The 18,149-nt window shown below is 43.8% G+C and overlaps 1 pseudogene; it reads left to right on the top strand.

Moving 5' to 3' along the window:
- The first annotated feature begins 559 nt into the window (after positions 1 to 559).
- LOC139348706 (arylsulfatase B-like) lies at positions 560 to 14,711 on the top strand (annotated as a pseudogene).
- Positions 14,712 to 18,149: the final 3,438 nt, after the last annotated feature.

Below are 18,149 nucleotides of genomic sequence, written 5' to 3'. Positions count from 1 at the left end.
GACCAATTAGGATTCAGAATGATAGTACCCATCCTCAGTGACACTCACTAAATTTCAGGGAGGGCTGATGTAGAATTTCAAAATAAAAGCCCAGAGAAAAGTCCTATATTTTCAGTATTTACAACTAAATTCAGATTGATATTAAAAGGAAACGCCCTGTTTCCACAGACCAATTAGGATTCAGAATGACAGTACACCGCCTCAGAGTGTCACTCACACAATTTCAGGGAGGTCTGATGTAGAATTTCAAAATAAAAGCCCTGAGAAACATCCAATATTTTCAGTATTTATATCTACATTCAGATCCTTAATGCAGCCTTACCGTAATGCTTAGTATATACGCGCACCACAAAACAAGTAGGGGCTAGATTGACAATGGTTTTTGAAGTGGAGGCTGGCTTGACTGCAGTTTTTTGAAGTGGAGGCTGGCTTGACTGCAGTCCAGGGAGGGGAGTGGTTCAACGTCCAGTGATTCAACTGGCTGGTTAAGGCTCATCAGCATCACTATTATTCACCTCTCCCTCTTACTCTGTTCATTTCCACTCACTCAGAAACGATGATGGATCAAACACAATCGGTGTGTTTGCTTATTGTAGCCGTGTTCCTCGGAAACTTTCCGATGGTTTTGGCGGCTCGGCAGCCTCACGTCGTCTTCATCTTGGCGGATGACTTTGGTTGGCATGATGTCGGCTACCACGGCTCAGAGATCAGAACACCGAACCTTGACACACTGTCAGCTGGAGGAGTCCGCCTGGAGAACTACTACATCCAGCCTTCATGCACCCCCTCCAGAAACCAGCTCATGACCGGGAGGTATCAGGTGAGGCCCGCGTCCTGCTGCCTGTGTTTTAGGGTCGTTCACAGGCAGTGCTGGAAGTAGTACATTTACTGACTTACACAATAATGTGCAAACTTGAAAGCAAAATGTAAGTCCACAATAGCATTATATTTTCCCGTTTATCTATGTGTTAATTGGGTCAAAATGAAAATGCAACAATCCATTTGGATTTTCATTTCCACATGCGACCATAATAAAACTACAATGAAAATAACATGAGACATTTCATTTTTAGTGCTGACCTGGAGACAGCTCCTCCAGTCTGTTGCATTGCCATTTTCACATCATGCTCCAAAGCAGACAAAATAAGAATTAAACTGTAATTTTCTAACAACGTCAAAATGAAGATGAAAATGACAGCATTACACATTTAATTATCACAGTGGACAATATCAGGCCAGCTGACAGTCTTGTCTGGGCCCGGGACAAGATAATGTTAGATGGGCCCTCCCCTCCACCACCGTCGGGTTTTTTTTTGTCACTAAACATCACCAGTTATGTCTGATATATTGTGATAATGCAATAAATAAGGTATTTTATACGAGGGGAAAATCTTAGCTTTCCATGGCAGCTGAGATTTTTGTTAAATATGACATTTATATACTTGTCACAAAGGACCTGCTAATATTATTAAGAGTTATGCATACACATTTTCTAATTCTTATACATGCAGGAAAAATAGACCAGGGAAGAATAAATGAGGCATTTTAGTTTGAAGAATTTTCTCTTTGTCAACTGATAATATATAAATAAAATAAAAATATATAATATGCATGTATATCAAACTTTAAATGAAAACTTTATCAGTTCAACGTCATGCTAGAATTGTCAGTTCTGTAACTTCAAAACCAAATGAACATCTCATAACTGACATTAGTTCCTCTCTTCTCCTGTCTTCCTCTCCTCACCTCTGCTCCTTGTCACCTCTCTCTTATCTTCCTCTCTTCTCATCTGCTCTTCCTCTCCTCTTCTAATAATCGGGGATCAGAACTAATCCGTTTCTGATCCCTGCTCAGCGGACAGCTCCCGCTCTCTCTCTGTCTTCTCTGTCACCTGCAGCCTGACTCTGCTCCTCGGCTCCACCGTGACACTGACACCCCCCCCCCCCCCCCCCCCCCCCCCCTCTCCTCTCCGTCACCGGCAGCCTCACTCTGCTGCTCCGGACTCGGTCCAGAGTGACACAGCCCCTCTCTCTCTTCTCCGCCACCCGTAGCCTGACTCCTGACCGCTGCTCGCTCTCCCGCCTCTCTGTTTCTGTCAAAGATAACGTGTTTTGTCAGGCTTTGTACAAGCTAGGCTAATGGCCGTTAACATTAGAGCTAGTCAGTTAGGCTGCGTTACAAGGTTGGCTGCACTACTTACCTCGCTCTATTCCACTCGTCCCAGCTTCACTGTCGGGACATTTTTTAAAATATTTGTTTAGAACATTTCTCAACCCTTTGTTGCCCTCTTCTCTTTTTCTCTTTTCTTTCCTTTTCTGGGCACCGGACTTGTGTTTACCAGACATTTTGATCGTAGACCCGCGCGCCTTCTCAACTTCAAATGAATAACAACATCAAAGTTTGATCTTGGCCAAACCATTTTTGTGTTTGGGGTGGGAGGGTTCATGATTACTATTTCTCAAGGACAACTAGGAGAATACAAATAAAAAACTGCAATGTGATTGAAATAATAGTTTTCCACAAATAGGACTATTCTGACATTTTTTTAATTCCACAATTCTCCCTGGGCCCGGGACAGCAGACCCATTTGTGTCCCCCCCCCCCCATCGGCGGGCCTGGACAATATTCAGATGCAATAGGGGAAACGGCGTCTGCAGACTACTGCATGCCATTTCCATAGTCGTCTCCTTCGGCATCATCGCGTGATGACGAAGTCTCCTCCTCCTCCTCCTCCTCTTGGAACAGGAACGGCAAGAGTCAGCCCAAAGTGGCGGTTCCCCAGGCCAGCCTTGCATGTTATGTAACCATGGGTGTTTCTTATGTATGAATTTCAAAGAAGAAGAAGAAGAAGAAGATGTCAAAACAACATTGTAGTGCCTATCCTTAGTCTACATTTTTCTTCCTTCTTAATAACCACATCAATCAATCAATCAATCAATCAATCAATCAATCAATCAATCAATCAATCAATCAATCAATCAATCAATCAATCAGTCAAACTTTATTTATATAGCACTTTTCATACATAATGAAATGCAACACACAGTGCTTTACAATAGTTAATATAAATAAAAACAGAACAACATTAAAAACCCATCCCTCCCACCCTTCATATGTACTAACACACACCCCGAAATACATGCACACACACACACACACACACACACACACACACACACACACACATGGTAGGAAGACTAACGAGACATGGCAGGAAGCTGAGGAATGCCCCCTTTGGGGAGTCATCATGGACTGTGAGCACAGGGGGCGCTGGCCATCCGGGCCCCCCTGACCCTGACAGACCGGCGGACCCCCACACCAAGGTAGGGAGCCCCCCCACCAGCTGGGCCGAAGGGACCCGAGGACAACACCCCCGGCAGCAGACCAGACACAGCTCCCAGTGTGGATGACCCCCCTGAGGAAACACTGGAATTAGAAAATAAATGAAACTGTTAAAAGAAGAGAAGTTCATAAGATAATGAATAAAGTAGATAAAATATGGTAAAACAAACAAACTAAAAGGCATCAACATAAGATAAATGATAAAACGTAAGAAGAACTTAAAGGTCACTTAAAAAGCCTGATTAAAAGGTGTGTCTTAAACCTTCTCTTAGAATATCAACGGTCTCTGAAGACCTGAGGCGCTCCGGCAGGCTGTTCCACAGGTGTGGAGCGTAGTGGCTAAATGCTGCCTCACCTGGGTTTTTGTTCTGGCTTTTGGTATGGATAAAAGGCCGGTGCCGGAGGAGCTCAGGGTCCGCGAGGATTGATATGGTAAGAGTAGGTCAGATAAGTAAGAGGGCACAAGGCCGTTGAGACATTTAAAAACAAGTTAAAGAACCTTAAAGTCGACCCTGAAGCGGGCAGGGAGCCAATGCAGCGCCTGTCTAACTGGCGTAATGTGGGCCGCCCTCTGGTCTTCGTCAGCACGCGTGCGGCTGAGTTTTGCAGTAATTGGAGGTATGCAATACTCTTTTTGGGAAGACCAGAGAGCAGGGCATTACAGCAATTTAAACAACAGGAAATAAAAGCATGCATTAGCACCTCTGTGCTGGCCTGAGAGAGAAACAGGCGGACTCTGGCCGTGTTCTTAAGATGATAAAAGCCTGTTTTTGTTATGTTTTTGATATGAGGGATAAAAGTCAGCTCAGGATAAAAAAATCACGCCCAGGTTTTTTACAGATTGTGTTGGTTTAAAATCTTGTAAATTTGGTAAAAGTTTCTCAGTCTGGCCTTCAGAACCTATAACTAAAACCTCTGTTTTGTCCTGGTTGAGCTGAAGGAAATTCCCTGCCGTCCATGACTTGATATCTAAGTGTAGTTAAAAAGGGTATCTGTTGGCCCCGTGTCAATCTATCAATCAATCAATCAATCTAAGGACGACATGAGACGTTTTACGCATTAAGTTGGCTTGGTGACAACGCCAACGGTAAAACAACCGTGTTGCTCCACCGTCACTCGTTTATTCATGAAACAGAACTTTTCACAATAAAATTCCATTTCCTCTTACTTTCTTGCGAGTCCACAGAAACTGCACAGAATGACAAAATAAAGCTCAGAGGGCAAAACAAACAGAAATAAAGTCACACAAAATGCTCAGCAATGTTCCTTAACCCTAAATTTAAACACTCTCACATTGTGCTCAACAAGAACTGCAATTTAACAGTAAACAAATCTACAAAATGATAAATGGCGCTTACAAACATGAACTGTTGTTAATTGTCAGTAAATATTTGCACATTTCAGGACACATGCATTTGTGAAATACTAAGTAGAAGATTTTGTGAAAAACAAAGACAACAAGAAAACGTTCTTGTCCATTCCTTTCTGAAAGGAATGTATTCAGAAAGGTTACAAATACGGGACACTCAGAGGGAAACAGTTAAACGAGAGGCCAGCCGGAGAGAGGGGTAAAATACAGAAGAATACTGGGACATCCCCAGAAACATGGACACCCAAACGGTAACAAACACAGTAGAAAAAAATCATAAAGCCGCCATCTTCATCCAATTGTCAGACTTTGTTTTGTCCTCCTCAGATCCACACAGGCCTGACACATCGTGTCATCAAGGCCTGTCAACCATCCTGTGTGCCACTCGATGAGAAACTGCTGCCCCAGCTGATGAAGGAGGCTGGCTACGCCACGCACATGGTGGGCAAGTGGCACCTGGGCATGTACAAGAAGGACTGCCTGCCCACACACCGGGGATTTGACACATTCTTTGGTATATTTCATAAAGAGTGAAGCCTTTGATATTCCAGTTTTATTTCAAGCATTATACATTTTTATCTGACTAATTCCTGTCATTTGCACACTGTGTGCTCCAGGCTGCCTTGGAGGCTGCAGGGATTATTACACTCATCAGCGCTGTTATCAGATCGATGACCTGAACCTGATTCGCTGTGCGTTGGACCTGCGAGACGGAGAGGAGGCCGCTACAACATACAACGGAGTCTATTCCACTATGCTGTTCAGCCAGAGGATCATCGACATCATTGAAAAATCCGACTCTGCCAAGGTGACAGCTACCCCCAGAGAAATGCAGCACGCTAAGCTACAGCAGCACTGCAAAAGTACTTAATGGAAACTACTTTTTGTTCACACTGAATCAGCTTCCTTCCAGGACAGTGCTGTCTCAGTGGTCCATAAAACTGTCAGTCAAACAGATAGGCGGGTAAAAAATGTTAAGTTCGATTACTGGTACGTGTAATAAATATGGAGGTGAGGATTAGTTAATGGAAAGCACGGCTCCGCACCATGGAAACTCAAGGTGTAGTTAGCCAGGCCCCGTAGCCGAGGCCACCATCGACCGCTTCATGTTTCTAACAGGTTCCACTCACTCAGCGACACACCCGCTGAGAAACCAAGGCTGATCATTTTTAGAAGCGTGAAGCGACACCAGCGACCACAGTCAAATGCATTCCTGGGGCCAGAGCAGCTAGGGATAAGTGTTAATACAGTGCGATTGTTATTCATGTTGGTGGTAATGACACCCAATTATGTCAATCGGTCGCTGAAATTAATGTGGAGTCGATGGGCACACGCAAAGACAATGTCGGGTGCCCAGAAAACAATGTGGGCTTCATTGACAATGGGCAGACTTTCTGGGGAAGACTTGGTCTGATTTGGATAGACGGCATCCATCCCACTTTAGACTGAGCTGCTCTCATCTCCAGAAATTTGAGCCAATTTATTAGTGAACCAAACCCACGACAAGCCAGAGTTGAGTCCAGGAGGCGCGCAGAGATACAGTCCTACGTGGTCCTCTGCACTTCCATTGTAGTTAGTCTGCCTCCTAAACTAATTCAATCAAAAGAAAAAGAAGAAGAAAAAGAAGAACTTTACTTTATTAATCACACACAACAACACATCATGCACATGCTTCAGTGAAATTCTTCCTCTGCATTTGACCCATCCATGGTCAGTCCTTCCTCTGCGACCAGGAGCGGTGGGCTGCCAGCTGACAGCGGCACCCTGGGACCCAGTTCCTTGTTGTCACCATTGGTCAGGTGGTGGTCTTCTTGCATGTTTTTGGCGGGGGTTTTTTGTGGAGGAAACCCCAGGTCAACAGGGGGAGAACATGCAAACTCCACACAGAAAGGCCCTTTTTCCTCGAGCAGCAGGCACCGATGGTGGAAGACACGCCCCCGGTGCCCACAGCGGGAATTGAACCGGGACCTTCTAGCTGTGAGGTGACAGTGTTGCCACCGTGCCACCGTGCCACCCTGGCAAACAGAAGAGGAGTTATACATAAACACCAAATAAAACTTAAGAAATGAACACCACCACTGGAACAGTACAACAATATGGATTAAATATGGACTCAACATCCACTCTCTGTGTTCTAAAGCTGTATTAGTAAATGAGTTGATATCAAATCATCAATCGATTTATTTCGTCTGACTTAAAGCTGGCTGTGTCATGAAGAGTATGTTAGCCTAAATGAAGCCAATCCCCCCAGAGTCAGTAATACTCACATTCCTTGAAGCAGCAGCCAAGGAGGTAGAGTTGCAGCCATTTTGGACTCCAGACTATTAATCTACCCTAAACCTAAACTCAATTATAACTCATTTGAGAGCCTTGTCCTTAGTCTTTCACACCAAACCTGGATGTTAAGGCTTAGCCTTAAAGAATAAGAATTTCAGGATTCAAATGAGCAGATGATTACAAAGACAATTGCCAGAAACAAACAATTCAATTTATTTACAAAAGGAAAAACCAAAAACACACTCAAACTGAAATGGAAATAGCAAAGAAACTATACTGGAGACCTTAGGCTGAGAGGCACACCGAGCAGGGGCTGAAGACAATGGAAGATAGGATGACCACACAGTTGAGATCAAGACGAACTGGCAGCCACGAGTCCAGAAAGCCTCGTCTGAATACTGCCAGCATCGCACCTCAGGCATGTAGGTAATCAGACAGGGCGAGCAGTGCACGAGGAAGACATGCCCAGTCTCAGACAGACAGGGGAGACTGACAAACAGACAAATAACACCAGGGAAAAGCGGAAAGAGAAAAACACTAGTAGAAGACAAAAAGTAAATCCTAACGCTGGAAAACACTGCAGACAGTTTTATTTGTTACTGTGTACTGCACTCCTGGGCCTTATTCTGAATTTATATCTGAATTCTCTGTGTTTTTAACACATTTAGGTCAGGTAAAACAGTTTTTACCTGACCTGACAGTGAAGTTTTTAAAGGTTTTATCGGGCCATCATTTAATAACTTTTGAATTCCTTTTGCCAGACAACCCACCTTTAGGCAAAAATTCCTAAACCAGATGCCTGATAATGCTTAGCTAAATTCAAGGATGTGATCCCATCAGTACTTCATTCAAGGCCATGTCTCAACACAGCAGAAGACTCCTGTGCTAACTTTAATCCCTCCCAAATTCATCATCTGGTTTATAGTGCTGTAGGTTCACTGCCTGGTTGTCTTAAAGCATACAGGAAAGCCTTCCTCGGTGCCAGAGCAGCTTATTTCCCCTCACGAATAGACTAGAATAAGAACAATCCCAGGTTTCTCTTCTCAGAGTCATAATTCCATTAAACCATGTCCCGTAGCCCTCAGTAGTTATTTTCGTTGGAGCTCACTTGTTATTGACTTTTGGATTCTGCTCCTTTTCTTTGGATTTGTTTTCCTGTTTGGACTCCTTTCTTTGGACTTCCCCTTTGCCTGCCTCATCATTCCATTACTTGTAGTCTGCATTTGGATCCCACCCCTTGCTTCCTTGTTCCTCCCATTCGCACAATTGTGAACTGGCCAGGCATGGCCCCAACAGACACTCTGAAGTATGACTATATGAGTTATCAAAAATGGCCCTCTAGTCCTTGGGACTCCATACTTGTGTAGGTTACCACCTTCCTTAATGTCCCAGGTTCACAGCTGCCAACTCAAGCTAGCCATCTGCCTGCTAGCCTTGTGTCTCCCAGCTCCCTGGTCTCTGTTCTCCTTGACCTTGCTTTAGAGCCAGGCAGCTTCCAAACGAATGGCTTTCAATCAGTTGACTAGACAGCTACCATGAACCCAGACATTTTGTGGCTGAATTCAGTCCCGGAGTCACCTTTTGAGAATCCCTACAGAAAGAGGGTCCGGCTCCTTGTCATCACTGTGGCCCAGCTCCTTATCCTGACCTATTCTGAACACCATGGAGGTCCTGATGCCCAGTGCCTTGGCCAATGTTTCAGTTTCCTGTGTTGAACATCACTGGGCAGAATGAAAGAATCTCTCATGATGTTCTGGCTTTTGTTGACAAAACAATCAATGGCCTAAAAAGACAGCAGATGAATCCAGAATGAAAACAATTGTTGGTTGTTGCCTTCATTGGAAAACGCATCTGAAAAATGTTTTCGAAATGAGTTACATTTTTGAAACTGGAAAATGGGATTTGAATGTTTCGTATATGTTTGGGTCTTAGGACAAACACTTTGGTGTAGATATTGTGATCAGTTTGATAGAAGAACATGAATCTCAACAAACCCAGCTGGTGGTCTGTCAGTTTGTAAAACCAGTATCAGCACTGGTCAGCCTGAACACTGATCACTGAACACCACCACCAAGTCCATTTCTCGTTCCCAATCGGCGGGCCAGCCAATATCTGCTCCTGGTTCCCAGTTGGCGGTCCAGCCGACACCTGCTCCTAGTTCCAAATTATTGGTCTAGCTGACACCTGCTCCTGGTTTCAATTAGGTGGTCTGGCCGGGCCGACACCTGCTCCTGATTCCCCCACAGCAGCCGGGCCAACACTCAGCGATCCACTGAGCCAGAGCTGCAGCTGTCTCGATTTCCTGGGCTGCAGCTATCCTGCCTGATCTCCAGAGGGGTTGCGCCTTCACTGCCAACCTCCTGCCAGACCTCTCAGGTGGTCCCACCCATCTATCTAGGCCCCAGGCAGCCTGTCTTAGGTTTCCAGCTCTGCTCTTGTCCAGCCCTGCATTCTTCAACTCCCAGGCCACTTGACCCTGAGTGTTTACACTGTCTACCCTGCTAAGTCACAGAAATGAGTCCTCACATATTCTTTTCTTTATCTTTCAGCCACTCTTCCTCTACGTGGCATTGCCATCAGTCCATGCACCGCTGCAAGTGCCAAAGCACTATTTGGCCCCCTACAGCTTCATCAGAGACCCCGATCGCAGACTGTATGCTGGCATGGTGTCTGCCATGGACGAGGCAGTGGGCAACATCACTCAGGCTTTGCAGAGGGCAGGTCTCTGGGACAACACAGTCCTAGTATTCTCAACAGGTGTGTTTTTGTACTGAGACACATAGCCAGGATTTAAACCCTGATCAGTGTCATATCCAACGTAATTTACGACTATAAAGGGATCTATATGGTAGTTATGGGCACTCATTATTTCTCAAAATTTCTGTCTTGTGGAGTAGAAAATGTTTAATGTGAATGGGTACACATTGGTTTTGCTGAACAAATGTAATAACGTGTTGTACAGTTTGACATGCCTTGTGTAGAAAGCAAATAGGAACATCTAAAGAATTAGAAGAATAGAATAGGTGACTCCTTTGGAGCTATCTTTATGGGCTTTTATAGAAGACAGGAACAATGCTGTGAAAGCAAAGTGTGGGTTCAAAAACAATATTTCCACAGACTGCACCACTGCAAATCTGTGGAAATGTTGCTTTTAAACGTTGGTTTAAATGACTCCTAATCTTGTTCACCACACAATACACTGACACTTCCCTAGATCTTTGAGCCCTCGTCCTTATTTTTACTGATTTGAAATTCCTTTTCTGTCTTTGTCTGTTTTTCTTCTTGTCGTCTGGTTGTTGGGCAGATAATGGAGGTCAGACGGAGGCTGGTGGTAGCAATTGGCCACTGCGAGGGAAGAAGTTTTCACTGTGGGAAGGAGGGATCCGGGGAGTCGGATTTGTCGCCAGCCCGTTACTGAAGCAACCTGGGACTGTCAGCCGCCAGCTCATTCACATCTCTGATTGGCTGCCAACACTTGTTGGCCTGGCAGGAGGGAGCACCAACGGTACAAAGCCACTGGACGGATTCAAACATCAGGAACACAATCAGGTGAGCTGGGCTGTTCTCACAGAGCTGGGACTTGAATTCAGGTCGAGAATGTGTTTAGTTGAGTTGACAGCGTGAGCGACACCAGCGCTTGAGTTCTGACTACCCGCCCTCATCCTGTCTCCATCCCCACCTCTGAGACCTGTGACATCCTGCTATTGGACAAACTAATTTGTTTAGCTACAAATCCTTTTATGTGGCAGCATACCTGAGATGTTTTAAATCTATTATATGTAATAAATTGAATTACAATTTTTATGTTTGGAACTTTGAAAGAAACCAAATTACATGATAAGTCAAACACAACTGTTGCCACACCACAGATGAACTTTCCATGTTACCAGGTCATCATGAGCTGTCACTGAGTCCTGTTTGACTGACACTTTATATCTGTAAACTAAATGTGGACACAGCAGAGAAGGTGAAATTGAAAATGAAGTTAGTAGTCACAGCCTGGCTGCTGGCGTTGCCATGTGAGCAACACAACACTGCTGGGCATAAACTGCTGTTTGTCATTGCTGCTTTGCAGTTTGATCTCATTCTTAATTGGCTCTTCTGTTACACAAAACAGCAGCCCGACAGCTCAGCCGATGACATTAAACACTAAATGAAGGCCTAGATCAGTAGGCAGGCAGGACAGAGTGAGAGTTATTGTAGTCGTGTTCAGACACTGTGGTCAGTGAGAGTCTGTGGTGGAGTGCGGTCAGAGCGTATGACTGCCTGGTGAACAATGGCCAGCTGCTTTCTTTTAACAGATCCCAGTGGATTTTACAGTACATGAGTCAGACATCTTGATGTGTGTGTGTGTTGGTTGTGGATCCATGTGTTGAAGAGTTACACTGCTTCTTCTCTGATAGCGAAGGGGTTGCCTCACCCAGACTGGAGCTGCTGCACAACATTGACCCCCTGTCTGCCCGTTCAGGTAAGTTCATGTTTCACTGTGCATATAAGAGGCTTTTACCAGTCTGTCTATACTGTCATCAGAACACAATATTAAGACCTAATACCTTCAGCAGGGTTTCATTTGTGATGAGCTCTGTCCTCTGCCCCCTGCAGGTTATAACGAAGAGCATCAGGTGACCACCTGGGCCACATCTGGCTTTGATGTGTCCATTCAGGCAGCCATTCGATCCTCATCCTGGAAGCTGCTGACTGGCCCCCAAGGTCAGTATCTTCAATTCACTTCAGTTCACTTCACTTCAGTTCAACCCAACAATTCCCTCATGAGCAAGCACTTGGTGACAGTGGCAAGGAAAAATCCTTTTAACGGGCAGAAACCTCAAGCAGAACCAGGTTCCAGGTGGGCGGCCGTCTGCCTCGACCGGTTGGATTAGAGAGAGAAAGAGAGAAGGAGAGAGAGAACTGCAATCACAGCAACAGTGACAGCTCTAATAATAGACTCTTAACTAAATGTAGTGTACATATAGCATAGTCTATACATATATGATATATTTATGTATGTGATATATGTACGTATTAGTAAGTAAGTACGTAATACAGCTCTAAAAATAAGTAGTATGACGAACAGTAGTAGCAGTTGCATTGGATGTCAGGCAGGGTCATGGCAGGTGACGTAGCTATAATCCACAATCCAGGTCCAGCCATTATCCACGGGAACCTGTGAGACGAGACAGCACAAAGACTCCAGGGGAAGAAGCTGAGTTAGTAACACGCCGTGGTAGGACATGAAAGCATGCGGGTGGAAAGGGAGAGAAGAACAGAGGTGTATCATTGGAAGTCTCCCAACAGTCTAATCCTATAGCAGCATAACCAGGGGCTGGTCCAGGACCAGCCTGAGCCAGCCCTAACTATAAGCTTTATCAAAAAGGAAAGTTTTAAGCCTACTCTTAAATGTAGAGACAGTCTCTGCCTCCCGGACAAAGACTGGAAGATGGTTCCACAGGAGAGGAGCTCGATAGCTAAAAGCTCTGGCTCCCGTTCTGCTTTTGGAGACTTTAGGAACCATAAGCAAGCCTGTGTTTTGGTAATGCAGTGTTCTAGAGGGGTAATAAGGTACTGTGAGCTCTTCATGATAACTTGGTGCCAGGCCATGTAGGGCTTTGTATGTAAAGAGAAGGCCTTTACAGGGAACCAGTGCAGAGTGGCTAAAATCATTCTGGATCAGCTGGAGAGTATTTAGCAAGACAGTAAAGAATTGCAATAATCCATCCTGGAAGTAACCAATGCATAGACTAGTTTTTCTGCATTGTTTTGAGAAGGATGTGCCTGACTTTTTGCAATGTTACGTAGGTGAAAAATGGCAGTCCTTGAAATTTGTTTTACATGGGAATTAAAGGACATATCCCAATCAAAGATAAGTCACAGATTCTTTAGAGTGTCGCTGGAGGCCAGTGCAATACCATCCATAACTGCTATATCCTCAGATAGTGAGTTTCTCAGGTGTTTTGGGCCTAGTGCTATAACTTTAATTTTTTCCGAATTTAGCAACAAAAATATTGCAGGTCATCCAGGTCTTTATGTCCTCGAGACACGTTTGGAATCTATTTAACTGATTGGTTTCTTCTGGCTTCATTGATCAATATTGCTGGGTATCATCTGCATAGCAATGAAAGTTTATGGAGTGTTTTTCCTGACAATGTTCCCTAAAGAAAGCATAAAGACTGCTAAAGTCTATCTTATTTCCTCCAGAGAGTGGCAACTGGTTTCCCCTGCCCGGAGAGTCGGAGTCCAAGAGCACGCAGTCATGGGTGAAACCACTGAAGCCTGTAATGCTGTTTGACATAGAAAAAGATCCAGAGGAGAGGAACGAAGTGTCTGCTCAGTTCCCCGAAGTAGTGGAGCATCTCCTCAGCAGGCTGAGCCACTACCAGAAAACTGCTGTGCCAGTACACTACCCCAAAGATGACCCCAAATGTGACCCAGGCCCCTCCGGAGTCTGGGGACCCTGGGCTTAAATGACAATGACAACGATGAAGCTCAGTTGACCGTGTTGACTATTATATACTAGCGTATTCACAACAGCAGGGATCTCTTTTCTTGGGAATAATGAAGTTTGTAGAAATATTTTTTTCCTCTATGATCATTAGAATTTATTGGATATCAGCTACAAGACAGCTCATTCTGCATTAAGACACCATGCCTTTATGGCATGCCTCCATGGACATGGTGAATAAGCAAGGCTGCAATGACAATTGAATTATTTCATTTTTTTAAACTCCGCTTCCTGGGGGAGGGACAGTAATATAGCATTTATTCAGTATGATAAGGGAAAACAATATGAGTCTTTGGACAGAGATGTTTGACAGTGAGTGTGGGCTCAATGGCCACAATGGGTGGCCACTGTACATAATTATCCATCCCTTAACACGTGCAATTTTTAATCTCTCCATGAGAAATATTATTTTTATATACGCCCTTTTTGCACAGCTGATATTTTATGGTGGTTTTCCAAGGGCTGGCTTGACCAAATACCAAAGCTAGAGATTCAAACTTTGAGTAAAATCGTTCCAAAAGCCATTGCAGCCATACGCAAGGGCAAAAGCTCAATCATCTACCAACTGCCCTGTCTACACCCAGAATCTCAATGTTTTTGGCCCAACCCAATGTGAGACCAAGACCGAACGCAACAAGTGCTGGACCCCCAGCGCATCCGATGTGCTCTGAAAAATCTTCTGAACTTAGCAATTAGCTGGTCAACTGGTGGAGCAGCTGGTGATGCAAAATAATATTATTCCGTATTTACTAAATGCACCAAACTCATGGGGTAGTGATGAATCGAGAAGGGTGAGGCTGCTGCCAGTACAGCTCAGAGCAGAACAATAGGCATTGCATCACATATGCAAAATATAATCAGTATTGCCTGGTATGTTTGCCTGGGGTGAAATGTTGTTCAGTACGTACAGACTGTGCCTCTCAGCTCTGGTCTTCTTCTTCTTCTTTGCTGGAATGAATCCAACTTAACTGCTGCAGTCTGTGTCATGTTGCTCCATACCAGCTGAATGAGTAAAGCCATAATATGTCAATCTTAACAGCCTGTTGCATTGCACCTACATGGCCATTGAGTCAATTACTGCAGGTTTAATTTTGGGTTATGAAGCTTTTTTTTATTGTTAATTGTGCACACTACTATTCATAAGTGCCTACTGGTGGAAGCTTAAATCATGTTACCAATTTTACTTGTCATGGAAAGAAAAAAAAACATAATAAACAGGGTAAAAGGGTGTGAAAGTGTTTGTCTTATATTCAGCTAATTATGGTACAAGTGCTGCTGAGAAGGTCCTCGGTGTCGTGCCTGCTTTATGTTTTGAATGAAGTTTCAACATGAACGTTTGAACACTGGAACATTGGAACCAGGCCAAGACTGTTCCAGACTGTATTCACACACACACACACACACACACACACACACACACACACACACACACACACCATATCATATTCTCATATCTAGTTTAATTACTACCATTAGAGTATCTCACATTAACATATCACATAGCTGACATTGATTGATATTGATGATGCTTTACTGTGAAGCAACTTACAAAAGTGCATTTTAGAGATTTAAAAGAGAAATAGTTCAACCAATCACAATAGAGTGGCAGCACACAGATACAAAACCAAACTTCCATATTTTATTCTTTCTAGGTTTTTCCATCATAGCCATATAACAAGGGCTTTTCTAAGCATGGAAAATCCCAAAATTTTCTTTGACATCACTATTGATGGTTCTAGCACTGGTAGGATTGTAATGGAGGTGAGATAAACCTCAGACTATTTGTAACTTTAGTTCACTCAAACTATTGTCATTTTTTAAGGGTTTAAAATCGGCAGCAATAAAATCTTTTACATCCATCTGTATGATTTGCCAATGTGTGTGTTTTGCAGCTTTCGGCTGATGTGGTCCCAAAGACTGCGCCTATATCAGCTTTGACGATAAGGAGAAAATTACAGGCTTCCTCCACACACCCAGAAAGCATTTATGTATGAACCCATCAACCTGCACCTGAAAACATGTTCCAGACGGGGCGAGGCTGTGGTTGAGGCACGGCTTGACAATCTGAATATTTGGTTGCACAGGTACAATGAGGGGCTGCACGGTGGTGCAGCAGGTAGTGCGCGTGCCTCACAGCAAGAAGGTTGCCGGTTCGATCCCCGGGTCAGGCGGGGCCTTTCTGTGTGAAGTTTGCATGTTCTTCCCGTGCATGCGTGGGTTCTCTCCGGGTACTCCGGCTTCCTCCCACAGACCAAAAACATGCTCATTAGGTTAATTGATGACTCTAAATTGTCCGTAGGTGTGAGTGTGAGTGAATGTTTGTTTGTCCTTGAATGTGGCCCTGCAATCGGCTGGCGACCAGTTCAGGGTGTACCCCGCCTCTCGCCCATTGTAGCTGGGATAGGCTCCAGCCCCCCGCAACCCCGAAAGGGATAGGCGGTATAGATAATGGATGGATGGATGGAGGTACAATGAGAAAAATGTGAGCGTTGATGATGACAGCAAAGTATCAGTTGCTCTGAACACCTGTATGATGCATTACTGACTGACTGGGATTTTGTTCCACATAGCCATTGTTAGTTATATGACTTCATTTATACTCAGTGGATGCATAAAAATGGCATATAAGCTTCGCTTGTGCATACGCCCCAATACATTATGCAGCTGTTTTTGCTGTTTTTGCACTTTCATTGTCATAGTGTCTAAAGCAGAGGTTTTAATCTGTTCTTTAAGGAGCAAATAAAACATCTAAATACAGTGATGGTGTTCATGTACACAAAACAACTTGATGGCTAACTTTGGTATTTGAGTGTTTCTGTGAATTAATCACAACATTACACCTTATTAATGAAGTTCTCTAACAATAAATAATATTTTTTGGGTCATTAAAGTCATTAAGTCAACTCAGGGAAAATACGGCTTGTCATGTTTGTCATACATCTGTGGTGGAAGCAGTATTCAGATCTATTTCTAAAATAAAAGTCCTGCATTGAAAATGTTCCTGCAGTAATGTAAGTATAATCAGGAAAATGTAATTCAGGTTTTGAAAGTAAAAGTACTGCAGTAAAGTGTCCCCTGTGACTGTTGTCCTCTTTTCTCTGACTCCTGCATTCATGTAAAAGCAGGATTTTACTGTTGGAGTTGGTCGAGGTGAAGCTCTTCAGCTTTTCAACTATTTTGTAAAGGACTGAAGTACCGCAGAACAGGTAAAGAATGAACTTTGAACCTTAATGGTACTCTTGCTAGCTGGGTTGAATAAAAGCGTGAAGAGGAAATGATTATATTCAAGATGAAAACCTGTTCACTGCTACTCAATCTACCCCTGTTTAAGAGAAAATACAGTACAACAGCGCTGAGAGAAGTTTTTATTTCAATTTGTGATTAAGAAATTGCTCAGTGTTATTCACAATAAAACCATACAAACCAAGTTGAAGGAAACAGATTAAGGCATCAACATCTCTTTTTCCAGTTTCTCCTTCAGTGAACCTCAAAGAGAGTGATACAAAAATAAATTCAAAAGAATTCAAGCTCTCCCATAGAAAGGTCCCTGTAAGAAAACAAAGGTAGTACCAGAATATAAACAGGAAGTGAGACCAATGACCAATCACGGCACAGTAAAATCACAAATACAAAACATACAGATCCAATACAGCAAAGGTAGAGATCGTAATGTCGGCGATGCCCTGTCCAGAGAACGTCCATGGATGGTTCCCTGTTTTCAGTGTTTCCTCTGTGTTTGACTGAGGGAGGAAAGCTTCTGAGAAAAGGCAGATTCTGCTGCACCAGGACATCGAGGGGTTTAACAGTCGGCTATCCCGACACAAGACGTGACACGAGAAGAGTTTTGATTCTAGGCATTGGGAGTCTATGCAGGGCCTCACGATTCAACCCACATATTATAGAAAAAATGCAAACTTAAGACGTCCACGTCTCATGGAAACATCTTTTAAAGTGGTGGGGATACAGGGGTCTGATGTGGCCTCTTGGGTCTGTTGGTCCCCAAGCAGCCAGCTGTGGTACAAGAAGTAATTTAACACACAATGAAACAAACCGTCCTTCAAACTCTTGATAGTCGTGTCCAGATTGTTTGCATTCTTTCCAAGGCCACCATAAAAAACACTCTTTGAAGGAATACATTCGACATTTTGGGAATTACCTGCTTTCTTGGCGAGACTTAGATGAGAAGATCAATAAAGCCCTGCAGAAAGTATGAAGGCAATTAGCTTAGCTTAGCATAAAGACCCAAAACAGGGAGAAACAGCTAGCCTGGCTCTCACAAAAGTTAAAAAAAGGTGACCAACATCTCTAAAGTGATGGTTCACTAAACGATCAGAACAGCGATCATCCAATCAAAGCTTAGAGCTGACAGCGGCTCTGTCAAACTTTGATTTCTTCATGAGCTGAAACTCATGAAGAGGCCGAGGAAGGGTTTTACCACCAACCAAAACACGAGAGCAATCGTAGAAATGGATTCAACAGTGTGTTTACCTGCTCTACCGGGATCTGCTAAAGGAGTTAGCATTAATTAGCTCTGCAAAATAATCAGGATGGCTCTCGTTGGGTTTTTGTGAGGGTGTGTATCTTTTATTGTCCTGGTGATTAACCAGCAACAAATGTTCAGTGCCGCGGTGATGAATGGTGACCTTTACGTTACGGTTGTTT

The sequence above is a fragment of the Chaetodon trifascialis genome, chromosome 20 (assembly GCF_039877785.1).
Source record: "Chaetodon trifascialis isolate fChaTrf1 chromosome 20, fChaTrf1.hap1, whole genome shotgun sequence".
Classification (NCBI taxonomy): Eukaryota; Metazoa; Chordata; class Actinopteri; order Chaetodontiformes; family Chaetodontidae; genus Chaetodon; species Chaetodon trifascialis.
This window is presented reverse-complemented; position numbering and strand designations above follow the sequence as displayed.